This window comes from Phocoena phocoena, chromosome 1 (genome assembly GCF_963924675.1).
Source record: "Phocoena phocoena chromosome 1, mPhoPho1.1, whole genome shotgun sequence".
In the NCBI taxonomy this organism is placed as follows: Eukaryota; Metazoa; Chordata; class Mammalia; order Artiodactyla; family Phocoenidae; genus Phocoena; species Phocoena phocoena.
In genome coordinates, this window is record NC_089219.1 from 21,231,328 (window position 1) to 21,255,908 (window position 24,581).

Below are 24,581 nucleotides of genomic sequence, written 5' to 3' on the forward strand. Positions count from 1 at the left end.
GGCTTCTCTTGTTGTGGAGCACAGGCTCTAGATGCATAGGCTTCAGTAGTTGTGGCACGCTGGCTCAGTAGTTGTTGCACACAGGCTTAGTTGCTCCACAGCACGTGGGATCTTCCCGGACCAGGGCTCGAACCCATGTCCCCTGCATTGGCAGGTGGCTTCTTAACCACTGTGCAACCAGGGAAGCCCCATAAGTCACTGTTTTGAAAACAAAGTCATACATCTGTAAAAGACCCAGGCCTAATGTAAAATCAACTAATGTTTGTTTTTGTTTTGTTTTTTTAATTTTTGGCTGCGTTGGGTCCTCGTTGCTGCACGTTGTGGTGCTCAGGCTTCTCACTGCAGTGGCTTCTCTTGTTGCAGAGCACAGGCTCAAGGCGCGCGGGCTTCAGTAGTTGTGGCACATTTGCTCGGTAGTTGTGGCTCACGGGCTGTAGAGCGCAGGCTCAGTAGTTGTGGTGCACAGGCTTAGTCGCTCCACGGCATGTGGGAATCTTCCTGGACCAGGGCTGAAACCCATGTCCCCTGCATTGGCAGGCGGATTCTTAACCACTGCACCACCAGGGAAGTCCGCAACCAATGTATTTTAATGTAGCAGGATACCAACAGCTCATTCATGTGGTTTCAGATTCCACATTGTAACATTAAGAAACCGTTACTTGTCCAGTTTTGGTGTAGTATCAAAGAAGGATACCTACAATAATCTGAAAAGGCCGTTAAAATACTGCTCCCTAGTCCAACTATAATACTTATCTTTATGAGGGTGGATTTTCTTCATGTACTTCAACCAAAATAACATCTTGCAACAAACTGAATACAAAAGTAGATATGAGAACCCAGTCATCTTCCATTAAGCTAGACAAAAGAGTTTTGCAAAAATGTAAAGCAATGCCATTCTTCTCATTAAATTCTTTTGTCTTGGAAAATATAGTTAATTTTTATTTGAAATGTGTTAGCTTATCTTTTTATTATTTGTTTAAATGAAATTAATTTTATTTTCATTAAATTAAAGTTATAATTAATAATGTTAATTTTAAATGAAGTTAATATTTCAGTTTTTATTTCTAATATGGCAGATACTGATAACCTATATTAAAAAATTCTTTGGGCTCCTCAGTAATTTTTAAAAGTGTAAAGCGGTCTTGAGACTAAAAATTTGTGAACCAGTGGTCTATAGAGCCATGAAACTGGATGACTGGATAATATCACTGGGGAAAAAAGTAGGAGGAGAGAGAAGGCCAAAGACCAAGAACCGAGGTGTTTCAGCATTTAGAGATTATCTGTTTCTTCTCTTCCTCTACCCAGAGGAGACAGAAAGAATAGCATAGAGGTGGCAAAACATGGTATTATGGAAGCCAAGGAGGAGGAAAATTCAACGATACTGATTTCTTACAATCCTGATCTCAAAAGGCTATCTCATTTCCCTCTTTCCTAGTTGGAGGTTGGAGGAGATACCTTTTTTTGACACCCTCACCCCCCCACTATAGTAATAAAAGTGCCATTATAAGCCATATCACCATGGATAAGCCCTTTAACTTCTAGGATCTATTTTCTCATCTGTAAAATAATGTACACATCCTGTTTGTGTCTTAGTTTTAAGAGGAGGAATAAATAAGTTATTTTATGTATGTAAGGTACTTAGCACGGAGCTAAGTAAAATTGTAAAAATTCATGGTACTCAAATATTAGCTACGGTTATTGTTGTCGTTATTTATAGAAAGCTTTTTAAAGTTTCCTGAGATGCTGATTTGATGGCGTCCAGCTTTTTAAAATGCTTTACGGTCATTTTCTTCCCTTGTTTTATTTCCCACGCATTGTCACATATGGACCCCATTTCGGTTAACAAGAGTTGACTTTTGGCATTAAGATGAGGTGATATAATAAGGGTTGGGGGATGGGATAAAAGAGGTAAAATCAACAGTAAAAACTCCTGCCTTTTTGTGGTTATTGATTATAATGTTTTCCTCTATATTATCTGGGGGAACTTTTTCCCTGGATTTCCTAATTTACTACTTTGTATAGTTTTGAAAAATGCAAAATGAAACTTAAAGAGAACTCCTAGAATATAGTACTAAACATTTAGTAGAGGCTCACTAAAAGCCTGTTGGTGTGATTGGCTTTTAAAATTTTCTGTATTAAAATTAGCTTAAAAGTTTAAAAAGATTGTCTACTTTCCACTCTTTTTCCCAGCCACCAAATTCACTTTCCTGGAATCAACTAACATATTCAATTTCAGTATCCTTCCAGAGAAATTTTATGCATTTTTATGCAAAATTTTATGTAAAAATTCTCACCTTTTCTCACAAATGTTAGCCTAACATATTTACTGCTTTGTACCTTACTTTTGAATTTAAAAATATACTTTCATGATTTTACCACATCAGTACATAAAGATGTTTCTTTCGTCCTTCCTTCCTCTCTTTCTTTCTTTTCTTTCCTTTCTTTCTTTCCTGCGTCAGGTCTTCCTTGCTGCACGCTGGCTTTCTCTAGTTGCAGCGAATGGGGGCTACTCCCGTTGCGGTGCACGGGCTTCTTATTGCAGTGGCTTCTCTTGTTGCGGAGCACGGGCTCTAGGTGCGTGGGCTTCAGTAGTTGTGGCACACGGGCTCTAGAGCGCAGGCTTAGTAGTTGTGGCGCACGGGCTTAGTTGCTCCGTGGCATGTGGGATCTTCCCGGACCAGGGCTCAAACCCGTGTCCCCTGCATTGGCAGGCGGATCCTTAACCACTGTGCCTTCAGGGAAGCCCAATATGTTTCTAATATCTAATTCTTTCATGGCTTCAGAGTATTGTGTTGTATGAGTGTACCATAATTTATTTAAATTTTCCCTGTTGATGGATATGTCGATTACTTACAGTCTTTTGTACGTACAGTGTTATTCCTTGCAACATTCCTTGGCATATGTGGGTGTATATTTTTAGAATAAATACCTACAAATGGAATTAGTAGTCAGAGAGTATATCCATCTGTGATTTTAATAAATATTAACAAAATTGTCTTTCATGGAGTTTGTACCAATTTATACTCTCATCACACTTCTTCAATCTTAAACATAGTGTTCAACAAACATTTGTTCTCTCCCCAGCCCCAACCTCTTCTCCCTCACATGTCCATCATTATTCTGAGAAATTTCACAGATGAGTGAAACATAATATGCCAGAGAGATCTCAACTTGACTTCCTAAGAGAAATGTAGTCTAGGCTGATACCTGAAAGATGGATGGGAGGAGCTAGGTAGATTTGGGGGAGATAGGGAGAGAAAAAAATCCTAGGCTGGGGGAATAGCATATGAGTGATGCAAGAGAGAGTAGAGGGTAATTGGTTCAAGAGAACAGATGGTCCCAGGATACAAGTGGAAGAAGGATGATAAGTGAGGTTGATGAGGTTGGGATGTTCATAATGAAGGATGTTGTAAGCTGTGTTGAAGACTGTTGATTTTATCTTAAGGGCAGTGGAGAGCTATCAGGTGGTCTTTACCATGTGAGAAATATGATCACAGTTAAGGTTTTTGTTTTTTTAATTAAAATTGGCTTCAAAATGAAGATTGCAGAAGTTTAAAATGTGGACAGCTAGACCACTTAAGAGATGGTGTCAGTGATTCCGGAAGAGGTGATTGGTTACTTGAACCTAGGTAATGGTAATTTGGATGGAGAGAAGTCAGTGAAGTTGAAAGACATTTAAGAGGTAGAATTAACAGAATTCTTAGTGACTGAATGTGGAAAGTTAGGAAAAGAGAGGAGTCAAGGATGAAAGTTAAGTTTCTATTTGGCAGGGTAAATGGTAGTATCATTCACAGAGTTAGGGAGCACTGGAGAAGGAATAAGTTTGAAGGAAAAGATGATAAGCTTGGTTATGGATGTTCTGGAGCCATAGGCCCATGTGTTGTCTAGTGCTTTCTAGGCAGGTAGTTGGAATACTTGGGTCTGAGCTTAGGAATGAGGTACACACCGGAGATGTTGATTTGGGAGCAGTGAGCAGCATATACATTGGAACAACGAAAGTGAGTTGTGATTGCCTTCGAGGAGTGTGTATAGTAGGAAGAAAGCCTAGGATAGAGCCATAAGCAACAACAGTATAAGGGCCAGGTGGACAAAGAGTTTGCAAAGGGTATCAAGAAAGAGCAACTAGAGGAGTAGGAAGGAAAACAGGGTGATGCCACAGAACCCAGAAGAAGAAAGTTTCATTGAAGACGAAGTGGTCAGCACTATCAAATACCGCTGGGGACCAAGTAAGATAAGGACTGAGAAGTATCCCTTTGATTTAGAGCAAGGAAGCCATCATGGTCACCTTGGCAAGGGCCATTTTTGTGGTATAGCTAGAAGTGGGTTGAGGAATTATTGGGAAGTGAGGAAGTAAAAATACCCAATATAGACTACTCTTTCAGTATGGCTATGAAGGGGAAGAGAACTGGAAGGCCACAGCTAGATGTGGATTTGGCATCAAGGGAGGACTTTTTAGATTAGAGAAACTTGAGCATGTTTAATCCCAAGGGGAAAGAATCAGTAGAGAAAGGGAAAGTTGAAGATACAGGAAAGCTAAAAGATCATGTGGGGAAAAAAAAAAAAAAAAAAAAAAAAAGATCATGTGGGGTTCGGATTTTGTCAGATGAAGGTTGCAAGAGAATGACTGTAGTAATGAATCATGGATTTTTAGGTGGATGAGAAGGAAGTAAAGACATGAGGTAGCATGTAAGGAGAGAACAGAGTGACTGACTGGACTTAGAGGACTTGTTGAGGATAAGAATCATTGAGGAATGATACATATTCTCTTTTTTCACTTAACTAATATATCTTGAAAATCACTCATCAGTTCATAGAGTTCTTTTTTTTTTTTTGGCCTCACTGCACAGCTTGTGGGATCTTAGTTCCCTGACCAGGGATAGAACCCAGGCCCACAGCAGTGAAAGCGCTGAGTCCTAACCACTGGACCGCCAGGGAATTCTCCACAGAGTTCTTTTTCACAGCTGCATAGTAGTCTCGTGTGTTAATAAAACAAGATTAATCAGTGAATCTCCCATGTATGGGCTCTTAGAGTTATTTCTAATAGTTTGTAATTACAACGTCATAATGAATAACCTTGTACATATGTATTTTAGTATTGCTAGAGATATATCTTCAGCGTAAAAACCTAGAAGTGGGAGTGCTGGCCAAAGAGTAAATGTATATATGTGGTTTTGTTAGATATTGCCAAATTTCCCTCCGTGGGAGTTGCACCATTTTGCCTTCCTGGTAGCAGTGCCTGAGAGTGCCTGTTTCTCCACAGCTCACCGACAGACTAGGGGGTTAAGCTTTTGAATTTTTTTACCATTCTAAAAGATGAAAAATGGTATCTCAGTAGAGTTTTAAATTACATTTCTCTTATGAGTGAAATAGAATATCTTTTTCATATATTTAAGGGCTGTTTTAATATAATTTTGCCAAGTTTGGTGTAACAAAGGAGGGAGAGTAAGAATTTTTATATGTACCTGCATATTTTTACAAACACAAGCATAGAATGGATAAGCAGAAACTAATGAAGTTGGTCACCTCTAGGGGACAGAAGGCATAAAGTGGAGAGGTAGAGAAAAGGGAATAACCCTTCTGGACCTTTTTGTAGAGTTTTTAATTTTATAACCACTTTGAGGTTTTACACATTCAAAAAGTAAAATTAAGTCAGCAGAGATGGGGAAAGGGCTGCCAACTAACTCAAGTAATTTTCGACACAGTACTTTGCCTATAAATATTCTTTGTATATATTTTAAAGACAAGCTAAAGAAATCTTGATTGAACTCTAGTTAGTAAACTTGTCATTTGTAGAGGTATTCCTATAGCAATTCTGTAACTATCAGTATTTTGTGTGTGTTGTAGGATTGAGCAAATGAGTAAATATATCAGTGTTGTTGGGATAAATTTATCAGTTAATATATAATAAATATATTTATAATATTGATATAATATACCAATGATGTTCCCTTCTCACTATGGGAGAAGGGAAATTCAAATATGGAATAGGCAACAGAAGAACTCTGAACCATTGGGTTGGAATTAGCAGTATCTCTGTGAATTCATGGTTGTTTGTTTGTTTTGGCTGTGCCACATGGCTTGTGGGATCTTAGTTCCCCAACCAGGGATTGAACATGGGTCCCAGCAGTGAAAGCTCTGAGTCCTAACCAGTGGACCGCCAGGGGATTCCTGAATTCATGGTTTAAAAATACATATATCTAATATAAATTTATATATTATTTCCAGCTCTGTCTTCTGAAAGGGTCCAGAAGCAATGATACCTCAATAGCCATGAGTTACTGGTTTCTAAATACCATTCCCCACTAGAAAGAACCAGGGGTCCTTGGAGGAATAACTGATTCAGGTCTGGGACAGCGAGTGTACGAGATGAGCCTACAACATCTTGTGGCAGAAGATCAACAGAAAGTAAAGAAAGAAAAATGACAGGAACATATCATAAGGACACAGAAGCCAGCTTGAAAGGCATGCTACTGGCCAAACCCATGACAATTTGAGCATCAGGATGAATAATGACAATAATGAATTAAAACCCACTGAATTAAAAAATACCTGATTTTGCACTGGTAAGAGAGAGAGGGAGAGAAAGAAGGGGTGGGGAGAGAGAAAAGCACTTCATTCTAGTAGATTGCTGACCACTAAATGAAGAAATGATAAAGTTGGAAAAAATCACCATTTTATAACTGTCACACCACATCATACCAGTAATTGATTCAGGCAAGAATAATCAATGAATGATTGAACCATTGGGTGAAAACTTGATGGTGGACAGGATGTTTGCACAATGTAGAAGTATTTCCTCACAGATAGCAAAGGGGAAAATAGTAACATTAGAGTGGAGAAACCTGGTAGATACCACCTTAACCTCAGGTGACACCTGATAGTGTGCACTGAGGAGGACACAAAATCACCTAGGTGGTATTTCTGTCAAAATGCATTATCTAAAACTAATCATGAGGAAATAATCCGACAAATCCAAACTGAGAGACATTTCTCCAGAACAGCTGACATATTCTTGAGAAATGTCAATGTCGTAAAAAACAAAGGACTGAGGAACTGTTCCAGATTAAAGGAGACTAAAAAGAAAATGGCAGCTAAATGCAGTGTGTGATCCTGGATTGGATCCTAGATCAGCAAAATCAAAGGGGTAATATTGGGACAGTGGTGAAATGTGAATATAGACTGTATATTGAATAATAATTGTGTCAGTGTCAAATTTCCTGACACTGAAATTTAAGTATGTAAAGGGTCTTGAGGTCTGTAACTTATTCTCAAATGGTTCAAGAAAAAAGTGTGTGTGTGTGTGTGTGTGTGTGTGTGTGTGTGTGTGTGTGTGTAGAGAGAGAGAGAGAGAGAGAGAAAGAAGAGAGGGGGGAGAAAAAGAAATGTTAGCAGTTAATGAAATAGGGGAAAGGTATATATGGGTGTTTTTGTACTATTCTTGTACCTTTTTATATGTTTGAAATTGTTTCAAAATAGAGAGTTAAAAATGTTCATTAAGAAAATATAAAGAAGTGTTGTGGTGGCAGCAACTGAGTAAGAGAGCCTGAAGGGAGGTTGAGATTAGAGGATTTAAGTTTAATGTTGATTAGGGTAATTCTAAGGTGTTCTGGTATATAGACCAAACCACTTCTCTGTGTTCCTTGGACACCTTTGCTGAGCATTTCACATCCCCCTTTAGTTATATGTGCTAGCTCATCTTGTCTCAGTGAGTTTTATTGCCATAACCAGACAAGAGCCAAATATCCTGGGATTTCAGTTTGTGGCCTGCAGTCCTCACTTTGGAGGCAGGTGGTACTTGCTTTCAACATCCCTAGGGTTTTCAAAGTCCACCTTAAAGTTCTAATCTCACTTTGATCCATTCTGTTTCTTCCACTTGTGGATTTCTTGGCATAGTGTTAGGCATTAACACTGAGAGGTAGAGAGAGGGAGAGGAAAGTAACCTCACTTTACAAATAAGGAGAGTAAAACAGCACTTGCAAGGTCACATAAGTGGTAAAGATAAGATTAATAAGATTTATTTCAGGGGGGACTTCCCTGGTGGCGCAATAGTTGAGAGTCCACCTGCCGATGCAGGGGACACGGGTTCGTACCCCGGTCCGGGAAGATCCCACATGCCGCGGAACGGCTGGGCCCGTGAGCCATGGCCGCTGAGCCTGCGCGTCCGGAGCCTGTGTTCCGCAGCGGGAGAGGCCACAACAGTGAGAAGTCCGCGTACTGCAAAAAAAAAAAAAAAAGAAAAGAAAAGAAAAAAGATTTATTTCAGGCCTGTCTGGCTTTAGAGTTCACATTCTTTCCACCTCAACCATGTGTCTACTTTTTTAAAGGGCTTAACAAATAGTTCTTGGCTTGGTGGGTTTATTCTCTTGCCTTATTAGTTTTCTTAATATTGTCCTTAAACGAGTTGAAAACATTATATGTCCCACCTTCACAACTGGCTTGATGGCTTTTTTGTTTCTTGTATAATTTGAGCATAAATTCACTAGAAACAAGTCATATCAAACTAGATTGGTTTTCTTTTTTAATATAATTAGTATGGTAGACCAGGGCAGTTTCATAATGTAACCTGATTCTAACAAAGACTTGTCAGAGTTTTATTACAATATCAGTTGAGAGAAGTAAATTAGATAACAAGTTCATCAAATAGCCTGTAAGAAACAGATGGAGCAGAGATCTGACTTTGTGAGAGATTTCAAGAACTATCCTTTAGATCAGGGGTCAGCAAATTATGACTTGCAGGCCAAATCCAGCTTGCCACCTGTTTGTTGACTTAGTTTTTTAAGTTCATTTTTATTTTATGTAAGTGTACAATTCAGCATTTTTTTGTTTTTTGTTTTGTTTTAGTATATTCACGAAGTTGTACAACTATCACCATTACCTAACTCCTGACATTTTCATCACCCCAAAATTGAAACCCTTTTAGCAGTTACTCCCCATCCCCTACCCCTGGCTCCACTCCTGGCAACCACTAATCTATTTTCTGTCTCTATGGATTTTCCTATTCTGGACACTTCATATAAATGTAGCTTTTTGTATCTGACTTCCTTCACTTAATATGATAATTTCAAGATTTATCTATGTTGTAGCATGAATCATACTTCATTCCTTTTTATGGCCAAATAACATTCCATTCTATAGCTATACCACATTTTGTTTATCCACTCATCAGTTAGTGGACATTTTGCTTGTTTCCACTTTTTGGCTATTATGAATACTGCTGCTATGAACAATTTGTGTAAAAAATTTTGTATGGACATATGTTGTCAGTTCTCTTAGTTATATACCTAAGAGTGGAATTGCTGTGTCATATGGCAACTCTAGGTTTAATTTTTTGAGGAACTGCCAAACTGTTTTTCTTTTTTTTTTTTTCTTTTTTGCCAAACTGTTTTTCAAAGTGGCACCACCATTTTACATTCCCACCAGAAACATACAAGGGTTCCAGTTTCTCCATACCCTTACCAATACTTATTATCTGTCTTTTTTTATTATAGTCATCCTAGTGGGTGTGATGTGGTATTTCATTGTGGTCTTGATTTGCATTTCCCTAATGACTAATGATGTTGAGCTTCTTTTCATGTGCTTATTGGCCATTTGTATATCTTCTTCTCTGGAGGAATGTCTATTCAGATCCTTTGCCCATTTTTAAATTGTTATTTATCATTTTATCATTGAGTCATAAGAGTTCTTTGTATGTTCTAGATAATAAACACTTATCAGATATGTGATTTGAAATTTTCTCTCTCATTCTGTGGGTTTTTTTCAGTTTCTTGAGAGTGCTTTTGACACACAAATTTTTAATTTTCATGAAGTTCAAATTATTTTTTTTCTTTTGTCACTTATGCTTTTGGTGTCATATTTAAGAAACCATTGCGTAATACAAGGTCACAAAAATTTACACCTGTGTTTTCTTCTAAAAGTTTTATAGTTTTAGATCTTATGTGTACATCTTTGATCCATTTTGGGTTAATTTTTATATATGGTGTCATGTAGAGGCCCAGCTTCATTCTTTTGCATGTGCATATTGTTATTACAGCACCATTTGTTGAAAAGACTATTCTTTCTTTCATTGAATTGTCTTGGCACTCTTGTCAGAAATCAGTTAACCTTACATAAATGTAAGGGTTTATTTGTGAACTTGTTACTCTATCCCATTGATCTAAATTTCTGTCCTTTATGTCAGTACCACATTGTTTTGATTACTGTAGCTTTGTAGTAATTTTTGAAATTGGGAAGTGAGTTTTCTAACTTTGTTTTCTTTTTCAAGATTGTTTTGGCTATTTTGGGTCCCTTGTATTTACATATGAGGTTTATGTTCAGCTTGTGAATTTCTTCAGAGAAGGCAGATGGGATTTTGATAGGGATTGGGTTGAATCTATAGCAGCTTATTTTTATAAATAAAATTTTATTGGAACACAGCCACACTCATTCATTTATGTATTGTCTATGGCTGCCTTAGTAATTCAACAGCAGAATTGAGTAGTTATAACAGAGACCATATGGCCTGCAAAGCCCAAAATATTTACTGTCTGGCTCTTTACAGAAAAAGTGCCAACCTCTGCTTGAGATGATGGAGTAAACTTATGCTCTGAAGCACCAGAGGGCAGAACCTGGGAGTCTTTCATTAATTCAGTCATACGTTCAAGCGTATATTGAGTGCCTACAATATGCCAGAAATGTTCTAGACTCTGGGAGATGGATATAGCAGAAAATAAGACAACACAGTTCCTGGCCTCATGAAGCTTCTTGCTATGGCCTATATGACACCCTTAGAATATTGCCTCTAGTCACCTCCCTGAGCTTATCTTGCCTTACTCAGTCCCTTTTATCACTATGTTCTAGCCACACTGGCCTTCATTCTGTATCTACAGCATACCAAGCCCGTTCCTACCTTTGTACTTTTTCTTTCCTGTGCCTGGCATGCTTTTCCTTCTCAGCATTCAAATTTCTCCTCAAACATAGCTATATCAGAGAGGCTTTCCCTGACCACTGTATCTAAAGTATAACCTGTCACCATGTTTTATTTTCTACATAGGGTTTATCACTATCTGAACTCATTTTATTGATTCCTGTGCTTATTTTTTTTCTCTCCCCCACCACTAGAGTTCTCTATCTTATTTAGCACTGTAGCCTTTGCGTGTATAAGAGTGCCTAACATATAAAAAATAAAAATAAAATCAGTCAATCAAATAAAAAGATTGAATGAATAAAGAGAATTTGCAGGGATAGACCGCAGATATAGGTCAGCATAAGGAAAAACTTTCTGACATGAGTTATGGTTGTTGACTTGCCCCACTATATTTAAACTTAGATTTTTAGCTAGAACATATAGAAGTTGAAATATATTTTAAATCATTCCTTTTCATGACTTCTAGGAGGATTTTTCCTTCCCCAGTAATCATAGTTCACATCAGGCTATACTTTAAGTCTTGAATTATCATGGTGCAAGGGAAAGAACATACTTGGATTTGATTTCCAGTTTTGCTACTCAGCTATCACAGTGCTTTACGACTATTGAATTGGTTCCCACAACAACCCTATGAGGTTATGTATATTATCTCCTTTTTTAGAGATATAAAACCTGAAGCACAGAGAGGTTAAAGAACTTGCTCAAGGAAACACAGCTTGTGAACATGAAAACACATTAACTGTCCTTTATGGACAGTTTAATGGATTTTGAAGGGTAATTATGTGAAGCAATTAGGACAGGGCCTGACACATAGTAAGCTAAGTTTTAGTTATTCTTGTTACTCTTATTGCTCCATTTAGTAATTCTAAGGCACACTAAAATTTGAGAAACCATTGAACTAAGTTAAAGAAGCAACAAAAGGATGTTATGGAAATGTCTGGGTATTCTGATCATTCTGCCTTTAAGATAACTATCAAATCATTAAGTGAATGGAGAGCAAGTGAAGAATTCTCGAGTTTTATTTGCCTTCAGGACTCACTCCATTCTGTCATATTACAACTATGTAATCTCAATACATGCTAATAAACACGTGTATTGTGAAGTTTAAATGAATTGATATACGCAACAGCTTAGCACTTACCCTGGCATTTAGTAGATGCTTAATTAATGTTTGCTGGATTTTCATCTAAATCTTCCCTGCTCAGACTCATATTCACACTGTCAAGGAGTTATAGAGAAGCACATGGCCATCTGTTTCCTCTCTTTCCGAGTTGACATTTCCTGTGGAGGGTCCACTGAACATCTCTAACTCTCATGCTCTTTGGCATTGATCTTTTCAGTGGAACTTCATTATACAAACGTTTAGGTCTGAAGTCAGTGGGTATGTTAAACATGTATGTGGTTTGGGTTGCAGTTAAGAGAGGGCCCTTACATGTATCCATGCAAACTGGGCCACAGTTATCTCCAAGCTAGACTATGTCCTCAAAGGTCGTTTAAGCTTGCTCTTAAAGCCTGATGCTCCTGTCTTCTTGGTTTTTTTGGTACCTCTCTCCTTCTTCTTTTATGGTAGACCTTAGTCTCATGTCACCATAGACATGGACCTGTCTTTGTTTATTCTACTGTCTATTCCCTTTTCTCCCAGTGCCTTATACCTAATGGGTGTGGAATAAATGAGTTGTCCGTTTGGTCAATGCTTAGGGTAACAATTTAAAAGCTGCAGAAATAACCCTTCAGAAAAAGTTAGTAAATAGGAAGGAGTCCAGTTGTTCAAGATGTATACCCTTTGTGAGTATTCTGGCCATGTGGAGGGGTCTTTGAGAGTAGGATCTGGAAGAATACACAGAGGTTGGCAAGAGAAGATACCTGAAGATGAGTTCCACGAATGGGAGCCAGCATTTACCAAAGTGTGCTAGGCACCTTGCATATATTACATCATTTGATCTCCACAGTGATCTTGTCAGGATGACATTATCATCATCTCCATTTCCCAGTGAAATATCTGAGGCTCTGGGAATCTTAAGTGACTGCCCATATACCTAGAAAGAGGCCAAGCTAGAGCTGAACCCAGACCGTTCTTTCACTTTACAATTCTGCCTCATATGTGTGACCCAGCTTCCTCTTGTAAAAGAATTGCTGTTACAATTCTGCCTCATATGCCTCATATGTGTGACCCAGCTTCCTCTTGTAAAAGAATAAATCTGGACAAAAGGATCTCCAGTCCTTTGGGTTATGCCAGGATACACATTGGTTGGCAGACTTCCTAGCTCTTTGCTTCTCTTTTCTTATTCCCTTAATGCAATGTGTCCCAACTTTTTCCCCTATCAAGAATGACTTTTATTATTTTTTTCCCTGTAGGTCCTACATTTTGATAGATTGTTGTCTCCTAAATTGTATTAATTAATAATGTTTCTTATTTTAATATACTTCTCCACACCGTGACTGCTCAGCAGAGCTCCTGAGTAGCATTGGCTATACCTAACGTTACAACACAGATTGTATATATTTCCAGTCAAATGCAAAAAATCATGACTTTCTGCCTAGTCTGGGTTGCCCAGTCACCTGTAAATGTTCTTTTCCCACTGGACTTTTTTTTTTTTTTTTTTTTTGCAGTACGCAGACCTCTCACTGTTGTGGCCTCTCCCGTTGCGGAGCACAGGCTCCGGACGCGCAGGCTCAGCGGCCACAGCTCATGGGCCCGCAGCATGTGGGATCTTCCCGGACCGGGGCACGAACCTGTGTCCCCTGCATCGGCAGGCGGACTCTCAACCACTGCGCCACCAGGGAAGCCCCCACTGGACTTTTAAAATACATCAACTCGGGACTTCCCTGGCGGTCCAGTGGTTAAGAATCTGCACTTCCAATGCAAGGGGCACGGCTTCGATCTCTGGTCAAGAAACTAAGATCCCACATACTGCATGGCACAGCCAATAAATAAATAAATAAATAATAAAATAAAATACATCAACTCACCAAAATTGGAACTGATCTAAGTGTACAACACTAAGGTAGAGATGAATATAGTTTAACCTTTGGAGGAATATTCTATAACCATTTGAAGTGATGCTTATGAGATCATAATAACATGGGGAAAGGCTAAAACCTCATCAGCTCCTCCAGAGGACAGGAGATGTGTCTGTCTGACTCAGTTGTATCTCTCTGATCCAGTACAGTACTGGCAGGCACATAGCAGGCGTTTAAGTTTTGAGGGAAATACCCCGAAATTTACAAAGCCAAAATGGAGCTTCCCTGGTGGCGCAGTGGTTAAGGATCCGCCTGCCAATGCAGGGGACACGGGTTTGAGCCCTTGTCTGGGAAGATCCCACATGCGCCACAACTACTTAGCCTGTGCTCTAGAGCCCATGTGCCACAACTACTGAAGCCTGCACGCCTACAGCCCATGCTCTGCAAAATAGAAGCCACCACAATGAGAAGCCCACGCACCGCAACGAAGAATAGCCCCTGCTCGCCACAACTAGAGAAAGCCCGCGCAGCAACGAAGACCCAACAATGCAGCCAAAAATAAAAATAAATAAATTTAAAAAATTTTTAAAGTAGATTGTAAAATAATATTTCAAAATTAATTAATTAATTAATTAATTAATTAAAAAGGCAATATGACACCATGGTTAAGAGCCAAGCTCTGGAATCTGTCAGACATGAATTCACATTCTTACTATGCTGTTTATACAGTATGGGGTATTAACCTTTTCCTCATCTGAAAAATGAGAATAGTAGTGGTGTTTCCATCACAAGGTAGTTGTAAAGTTTAACTCAAAGCATAAATGAAGGGCACAATATTGTTGCTGGTAGATGGTGAGATAGCGCTTATTATATATCAGCTACCACTATCACTATTATTATTACTCCCTTGTTTCTTCCCTCTCTTTATTGAGGTATGATATACATAAAAATAAAGTGCATAGGTCTCAAGTGTTAAGTTAGATGAGTTTTGGCACTTGAGTAACTACCACCCACGACAAGATAGAGAATACTTCCATCACCCTGGAAGTTCCCATGGTGCCCTTTCCAGTCAACACTCCTACCTCAGAGCAACCACATTTTGGCTTCTGTCTCCATAGATTAGTTTTGCCTGTTCATATACTTTCTGTAAATGGAATTATATAGTATACATATTTTTGTGTTTGGCTTCTTTTGCTTATCATAACGTTTTTTGAGTTTCATCCACGTGGTTGCATGTATCTATGGGTAGTTGCTTTTTATTTCTGAGTAGGATTACACTGTATGAATACACTACTTTTGTGTATTCATTCTCCTGTTGATGATCATTTGGGTTATTTCCAGTGTGGGGCTTTAAAAATTAAAGCATCTATGGATATTCTTATACCAGTCTTTAGATGGACAAATGTTTTCATTTCCCTTAAGTAAATACCTAAGGAATGGAATTGCTGGGTCATAGGGTAGATATAAGCTTAACTTTATATCAGACTTACAAACAGTTCTCTGAAGTGATGGCAGCAGTGAGATCTCTTTTTAATACAGGTGGGAATAAGGGTGACATTTGAGGTAATCCAGCACAGCCAGAGAAATGCTTTGGAGTCATATGGACCTGGGTTCCTATCCGGGCTCTGGTGTTTACAATTTGTGTGACCCTGGCTAAGTTACTTAATATCTCTGAGACTTGGTCTCACCTGTAAAAAGGGAGTGATAATGAGATCAGGTATATTAATAGCTAGTATTCTACCTAGCAGCGGCATGCCAAATTGGGGGCAGTAGTGCAGGCTTGTAAGGGGGTGCATGGTCTGTAAGGAATTTAAAAGCAGTTAGAAAACCACCTAAAAGTCCATTTGCTTTTTATCATTTTGCACCTACAATTCTAATCAGTGTCAGTGGTAAAATGCTTCTCCCTGCCTCCTTTTCCTCCTGTATACCATGCTACCTAGAAATTTATAGGAACTTATAATAAATAGTAACTATAATCAATATTTAATAAAGTTAAGCAGGAAGTAAGGGGTTGTAATTTTTAACTTAAGTGAGATTTGTAGCTTTTATTCCAGGTACTTTCTCTGTGCACTTTCTGTTTTCTCCAGATCCCTGGTGTGGAAGGCTCACCCTAAGTAGAAACATTTCCTGGGTTCCAGGGAGGCACACAGAGGTCTATTCCTCTTTAGGAGCCATCTGTAAACAGTCCCTCCTCTCTGTTCCTTTAAAGTTTGAGGTTTTCTCCCCTTTTTACCCAGTGTTTAATTCTGATATGTCATAGGCATATTTTCTTCCATTGTATTTGTCAACGTAATTATAGATCGTGTACCTAATCGAAGCCAGCCTTATTTATCAAGGCCAAAACAAATCCTCTTAAATAGTCTGTGCCTTGTAAATTAGCTTCCCAAACATACATTCTAACTTATGGAGCCCTTTATTAATGTTTTTTGTCAATAGTTACTTTGTATTTATGTAGAATCTGGTTTGGGCTTTCTCTCTACACTTTCTCCAACTTACCTGCCTCTGAGCTATTTTTTACTATGTAAAAATGAATCATATGTATCATATTTGTCTACCGTGGCTTGTCTTCTGTACTTTGGATGGGCTACTGATTTGAGGACAAATACAGTAATTCTGGAAGCATTAATACATTTCAGACAGTGCTTAAGAGCCTGAGCTCTTGAGTTAAAATGCTTCCTGATACCACTACTAGCTGTGCCACATTAGCCATGTCTAACATGTGTGTGGGGGGGGGTTGTTTGTTTGTTTGTTTACACCACCAAACAACTCTCTGTTACCAGGTGGGTTCCCTACGATGTAACTCAATTCTGACAGTATCTACCTGGAGATAGCATCAGATCCCACAGGTTAAGGGTTCAGTCCTACAAGGCTGCCCTGCTGTTCCCTACCCCCAACACCTACTTCAGATGGCAGTGGCAAATCCAGGTTGTCACCTGTGCTTTGGACCCACTGGCTATAGATTAGAGGTTCCAAACACCTTCTTTGGTTCAACTAATTTGCTAAAGTGACTCACAGAACTCAGAGAAACATTTTACTTACTAGATTACCGATTTATTATAAAAGGATATAATTGAGGAACAGCCAGATAAAAGAGCTGCATAGGGCAAGGTATATGGGAAGGGGTGCATAGCTTCCATGCCCTGTCTGAGCATGCCACTCTCCCCAAATCTCCACATGTGTACCAACACAGAAGCTCTCTGAACCCTGTCCTTTTTGGGTTTTCTTCACATTGGCATGGTTGATTAAATCATTGACCATTGGTGATCAGTTCAACCTCCAGCCCCTCTCCCCTCCCTGGAAGTCAGGGAGGTGGGACTGAAATTTCCCGCCCTCCAATCATATGTTTGGTTCTCCATCCTTAGGTGCTTTCCAAAAATCACTTCATTAACATAAACCTCAGGCGTTAGTTGAAAGAGGTTTGTTATGAATATCACGAAACCTTTATCACTCTTATTACTTAGGAAATTCCAAGGGTTTTAGGAACTCTGTGCCAGAAGTAAGAATGAAGACTAAATATATCTTTCTTAAGTATAAATATATATATAAATCACAGTATCACAGCAGATTACCTAACCTCTCTGAGCGTTGTTTTTCTTATCCATGAAATGAGTAATGATACCTGTTTCTTTTTTTTTTTGACATTCACATTGTATTTCTAGAATATAGATGATCATTCAAGTTAGAAGTTAGTTAATTTTTTTTAATTTTTTAATTTAATTTTATTTTTTTATACAGCAGGTCCTTATTAGTCATCCATTTTATACACATTAGTGTATACATGTCAACCAGTCGCCCAATTCAGCACACCACCACCACCACCCCCTGCCGCTTCCCCCCTTGGTGTCCATACGTTTGTTCTCTACATCTGTGTCTCAATTTTTGCCCTGCAAACCGATTCATCTGTACCATTTTTCTAGGTTTCACATATATGCGTTAATATGTGATATTTGTTTTTCTCTTTCTGACTTACGTCACTCTGTATGACAGTCCCTAGATCCATCCATGTCTCTACAAATGACCCAATTTCGTTCCTTTTTATGGCCGGGTAATATTCCATTGTATATATGTACCACATCTTTTTTATCCATTTGTCTGTCGATGGGCATTTAGGTTGCTTCCATGACCTGACTATTGTAAATAGTGCTGCAATGAACATTGGGGTGCATGTCTTTTTGAATTATGGTTTTCTCTGGGTATATGCCCAGTAGTGGGATTTCTGGGTCATATGTAATTCTATTTTTAGTTTTTTAAGGAACCTCCAAACTGTTCTCCATAGTGGCTGTATTAATTTACATTCCCACCAACAGTGTGAGAGGGTTCCCTTTTCTCCACACCCTCTCCAGCATTTGTTGTTTATACATTTTCTGATGATGCCCATCCTAACTGGTGTGAGGTGATACCTCATTGTAGTTCCGATTTGCATTTCTCTAATAATTAGTGATGTTGAGCAGCTTTTCATGTGCTTCTTGGCCATCTGTATGTCTTCTTTGGAGAAATATCTATTTAGGTTTTAATACTGAGCTGCATGAGCTGTTTACATATTTTGGAGATTAATCCTTTGTCTGTTGATTCGTTTGCAAATATTTTCTCCCATTTTGAGGGTTCTCTTTTCGTCTTGTTTATGTTTTCCTTTGCTGTGCAAAAGCTTTTAAGTTTCATTAGGTCCCATTGTTTATTTTTATTTTTATTTCCATTATTCTAGGAGGTGGATCAAAAAAGATCTTGCTGTGATTTATGTCAGAGTGTTCTTCCTAAGTTTTCCTCTAAGAGTTTTATAGTGTCCAGTCTTACATTTAGGTCTCTAATCCATTTTAAGTTTATTTTTGAGTATGGTGTTAGGGAGTGTTCTAATTTCATTCTTTTACATGTAGCTGTCCAGTTTTCCCAGCGCCATTTATTGAAGAGACTGTCTTTTCTCCATTGTATATCCTTGCCTCCTTTGTCATAGATTAGTTGACCATAGGTGCGTGGGTTTACCTCTGGGCTTTCTATCTTGTTCCATTGATCTATATTTCTGGGTTTGTGTCAGTACCATATTGTCTTGATTATTGTAGCTTTGTAGTGTAGTCTGAAGTCAGGGAGTCTGATTCCTCCAGCTCTGTTTTTTTCCCTCTAGACTGCTTTGGCTATTTGGAGTCTTTTGAGTCTCCATACAAATTTTAAGATTTTTTGTTCTAGTTCTGTAAAAAATGCCATTAATAATTTGATAGGGATTGCACTGAATCTGTAGATTGCTTTGGTTAGTATAGTCATTTTCACAATATTGATTCTTCCAATCCAAGAACATGGTATATCTCTCCATCTGTTGGTATCATCTTTAATTTCTTTCATCAGTGTTATAGTTTTCTGCATACAGGTCTTTTGTCTCCTTAGGTAGGTTTATTCCTAGGTATTTTATTCTTTCTGTTGCAGTGGTAAATGGGAGTATTTCCTTAATTTCTCTTTAAGATTTTTCATCATTAGTGTATAGGAATGCAAGAGATTTCTGTGCATTAATTTTGTATCCTGCAACTTTACAAAATTCATTGATTAGCTCTAGTAGTTTTCTGGTGACATCTTGAGGATTCTCTATGTATAGTATCATGTCATCTGCAAACAGTGACAGTTTTACTTCTTCTTTTCCAATTTGTATTCCTCTTATTTCTTTTTCTTCTCTGATTGCCATGGCTAGGACTTCCAAAACTATGTTGAATAATAGTGGTGAGAGTGGACACCCTTGTCTTGTTCCTGATCTTAGAGGAAATGCTTTCAGTTTTTCACCATTGAGAATAATGTTTGCTGTGGGTTTGTCGTATATGGCCTTTATTATGTTGAGATAGGTTCCCTCTATGCCCACTTTCTGGAGAGTTTTTAATTATAAATGGGTGTTGAATTTTGTCAAAAGCTTTTCCTGCATCTGTTGAGATGATCATGTGGTTTTTATTCTTCAATTTGTTAATATGGTGTATCACATTGATTGATTTGCATATATTGAAGAATCTTTGCGTCCCTGGGATAAATCCCACCTGATCATGGTGTATGATCCTTTTAATGTGTTGTTGGATTCTGTTTGCTAGTATTTTGTTGAGGATTTTTGCATCTCTATTCATGAGTGATATTGGTCTGTAATTTTCTTTTTTTGTAGTATCTTTGTCTGGTTTTGGTATCGGGGTGATGGTAGCCTCATAGAATGAGTTTGGGAGTGTTCCTTCCTCTGCAATTTTTTGGTAGAGTTTGAGAAGGATGGGTGTCAGCTCTTCTCTAAATGTTTGATAGAATTCACCTGTGAAGCCATCTGGTCCTGGACTTTTGTTTGTTTGAAGATTTTTAATGACAGTTGCAATTTCATTACTTGTGATTGGTCTGTTCATATTTTCTATTTCTTCCTGGTTCAGTCTTGGAAGGTTATGCCTTTCTAAGAATTTGTCCATTTCTTCCAGGTTGTCCATTTTATTGGCATAGAGTTGGGTGTAGTAGTCTCTTAGGATGCTTTGTATTTCTGTGGTGTCTGTTGTAACTTCTCCTTTTTCATTTCTGATTTTATTGATTTGAGTCCTCTCCCTCTTTTTCTTGATGAGTCTGGCTAATGGTTCATCAATTTTGCTTATCTTCTCAACGAACCAGCTCTTAGTTTTATTGATCTTTGCTATTGTTTCTATTTCATTTATTTCTGCTCTGATCTTGATGATTTCTTTCCCTCTGCTAACTTTGGGTTTTGTTTGTTCTTCTTTCTCTAGTTCCTTTAGGTGTAAGGTTAGATTGTTTATTTGAGATTTTTCTTGTTTCTTGAGGTAGGCTTGTATAGCTATAAACTTCCCTCTTAGAACTGCTTTTGCCATATCCTATAGGTTTTGGATTGTCGTGTTTTCATTGTCATTTGTCTCCAGGTATTTTCTGATTTCCTCTTTGATTTCTTCAGTGATCTCTTGGTTATTTAGTAATATATCGTTTAGCCTCCATGTGTTTGTGTTTTTTACATTTTTTTCCCTGTAATTGATTTCTAATCTCATAGCATTGTGGTCAGAAAAGATGCTTGATATGATTTCAATTTTCTTAAATTTACTGAGGCTTGATTTGTGACTCAAGATGTGATCTCTCCTGGAGAATGTTCCATGCACACTTGAGAAGAAAGTGTAATCTGCTGTTTTGGGATGGAATGTCCTATAAATATCAATTAACTCTATCTGGTCTATTGTGTCATTTAAAGCTTGTGTTTCCTTATTAATTTTCTGTCTGGATGATCTGTCCATTGGTGTAAGTGAGGTGTTAAAGTCCCCCACTATTATTGTGTTACTGTCGATTTCCTCTTTTTTTTTTTTTTTGCGGTACGCGGGCCTCTCACTGCCGTGGCCTCTCCCGTTGCGGAGCACAGGCTCCAGACGCGCAGGCCCAGTGGCCATGGCTCACGGGCCCAGCCAATCCGCGGCATGTGGGATCCCCCCAGACCGGGACATGAACCCACGTCTCCCACATCAGCAGGCGGACTCTCAACCACTGAGCCACCAAGGAAGCCCCAATTTCCTCTTTTATAGCTATTAGCAGTTACCTTATGTATTGAGGTGCTCCTATGTTGGGTGCATATACATTTATAATTATTATATCTTCTTCTTGGATTGATCCCTTGATCATTGTGTACTGTCCTTCCTTGTCTCTTGTAACATTCTTTATTTTAAAGTCTATTTTATCTGATATGAGTATTGCTACTCCAGCTTTCTTTTGATTTCCATTTGCATGGACTATCTTTTTCCATCCCCTCACTTTCAGTCTGTATGTGTGCCTAGGTCTGAAGTGGGTCTCTTGTAGACAGCACATATATGGGTCTTGTTTTTGTATCCATTCAGCAAGCCTGTGTCTTTTGGTTGGAGCATTTAATCCATTCACGTTTAAGGTAATTATCAATATGTATGTTCCTATTATCATTTTCTTAATTGTTTTGGGTTTGTTTTTGTAGGTCATGTTTCCCACTTAGAGAAGTTCCTTTAGCATTTGTTGTAGAGCTGGTTTGGTGGTGCTGAATTCTCTTAACTTTTGCTTGTCTGTAAAGTGTTTGATTTCTCCATCGAATCTGAATGAGATCCTTGCTGGGTAGAGTAATCTTGGTTGTAGGTTCTTCCCTTTCATCACTTTAAGTATATCATGCCACTCCCTTCGGGCTTGTAGAGTTTCTGCTGAGAAATCAGCTGTTAACCTTATGGGAGTTCCCTTGGGAACTCCTGGGGGAGTCGTTTTTCCCTTGCTGCTTTCAATAATTTTTCTTTGTCTTTAATTTTTGCCAATTTGATTACTATGTATCTCCTTGGGTTTATCCTGCCTGGGACTCTGCGCTTCCTGGACTTGGGTGGCTATTTCCTTTCCTATGTTAGGGAAGTTTTCGATTATAATCCTTCCAATATTTTCTATGGTCCTTTCTCTCTCTCTTCTCCTTCTGAGACCCCTATAATGCGAATGTTGTTGCATTTAATGTTGTCCCAGAGGTCTCTTAGGCTGTCTTCATTTCTTTTCATTCTTTTTTCTTTATTCTGTTCCACAGCAGTGAATTCCACCATTCTGTCTTCCAGGTCATTTATCTGTTCTTCTGCCTCAGTTATTCTGGTATTGATTCCTTCTAGTGTGTTTTTCATTTCAATTATTGTATTGTTCATCTCTGTTTGTTTGTTCTTTAATTCTTCTAGATCTTTGTTGAACATTTCTTGCATCTTCTCGATCTTTGCCTCCATTCTTTTTCCGAGGTCCTGGATCATCTTCACTATCATTATTCTGAATTCTTTTTCTGGAAGGTTGCCTATCTCCACTTAATTTAGTTGTTTTTCTGGGGTTTTATCTTGTTCCTTCATCTGGTACATAGCCCTCTGCCTTTTGATCTTGTCTATCTTTCTGTGAATCGATACCTGTTTCTTAAGATAATGGATGTAGAATGCTGTATTAGTTTTCTATTGCTACCACAACAAATTACCACAAACTTAGTGGCTTAAAGCAACACAATTTTATTATCTTACAGTTCTGTAGATTGGAAGTCTGACATGGGTCTCACCAGGCTAAAGTCTTGACAGGGCTATTCTCCTTCTGGAGGCTATAGAGTAGAATCCGTTTTCTTGCAATTCCCGCTTTCTAGAGATTGCTGTATTTCTTCGCTCGTGACCCCCTTCTTCCATCTTCAGAACTGGCAATAGCAGGTCAAGTCCCTTTCACACCTACATCTCTCTACTCTCTGCAGCCAGGAGAGGTTCACTGATTTTTTTTTTTTTTTTTTTTTTGATGTGGACCATTTTTAAAGTCTTTATTGAATTTGTTACAATATTGCTTCTGTTTTATGTTTTGGTTTTTTGGCCCCGAGGTATGTGGGATCTTAGCTCCCTGACCAAGGATCAAACCTGCACCCCCTGCATTGGAAGGCGAAGTCTTAACCACTGGGATGCCAGGGAAGTCCCAACGTTCACTGATTTTAAGGACTCGTGTGATTATATTGGGCTCACCTGGATAATCTAGGCTAAATTCCCACCTCGAGGATTTTAACCTTAATCATATCTGCAAAGTCCCTTTTGCCACCTACCATAACATATTCATGGGTTCCAGAGGATCAGGACATGGACGTTTGTAGGAGGGCCGTTGTTCTCCCTACCACAAGTGCAAGGTACTATGCCTCGCTCTTTGTAAACCCTCAGTAAGTGGCGCTCATTCAAGGCCCTTGGTACTCTGGGAAGTTGCAAACTGAAGACTTGAGCCCTGGGCACAAGTAATTTAAAGCCTGGTAGGAAAATGAGAGGGGTGAGGACAGAAATGATTCTGATCCAGAAAGAGTGACCAGAGTCATGTGTGGGGTGTCCACCAAGTGCTGTGGGAAAGTGAGAAGCCTCAGGTCAGTAAGTGGTCTGGCAAGTTTGAACAGAGTGAATGTGTCAGTAATGTATTTAAGTGCAGAACCCAGAAAGAAATGAGGATCAACTCAAATGAGAATCTTTATGGGACAACGGGTAAGAAGGAAGGAGAAGGCAGAGGAAAAGCCTCTTCTGCCTAGAGAGTCAGGGAATTAGATTTGTTCATGTCTCTTGATTGTTCCCACTAGTCCCCCTGGACTCACTTGTTCATTATGCAGCAGATATGTGCCAGGCACTGTACCTGGCCTAGAGGATATAGTGAACACAGTACACAGAGGCCACTTCCCTGCAGCTCAGTGTGGTGAAGCAAAATAGCCATGTCGACACAGAGCCATAATACAGTGTGACAGTAGGAGCCCACAGGAAGGATGTGCCTCCTTCCCAGATTTACAGGGTGGGAGAGGCATCTTGAGGGAAGTGCTGATAAACTGCGACCTGAAGAATGAGTTAATCAGGATGCTCTGGGCCACAGGTAACAGCCCAACTCAAGTGACCTTAAACAATCATGAGCAGACTGGCTCCTGACTGGAAGCCCAGGAGTAGGGTAGGCATCAGGGTTGGTTGCTCTGGTCACTTTGGCTCCATATTTCTGTGATTCCCTTGGCTGGGCTTTCCTCTCTCTGTTTATTTCACTCTCAGGCTGGCTACCCTCGTGGTCACAAGTCCAGGAGTCACATTAGGACACCCAGCATCCAGAGAAAGAAAGGCATCCCTTTCATAGACTCTCTCCTGAAAATGAGAAAACTCCTTTTCCACACACTCCCAGCAACTGGTCCCCTTGCATCCGATTGGGGTCACAGGCTCATTTCTGAGCCAGTACCTGTGTCCAAGTGAATGCCGTGTCCAATTTGGCTTAGATCTAA

General features: G+C 38.9%; 1 protein-coding gene across 3 annotated transcripts in view; it reads left to right on the forward strand.

Moving 5' to 3' along the window:
* Window positions 1-24,581, forward strand: part of WDTC1 (WD and tetratricopeptide repeats 1) — a 70,665-nt gene that overhangs the window by 25,734 nt on the left and 20,350 nt on the right. The gene's annotated exons all lie outside the window — the stretch shown is intronic.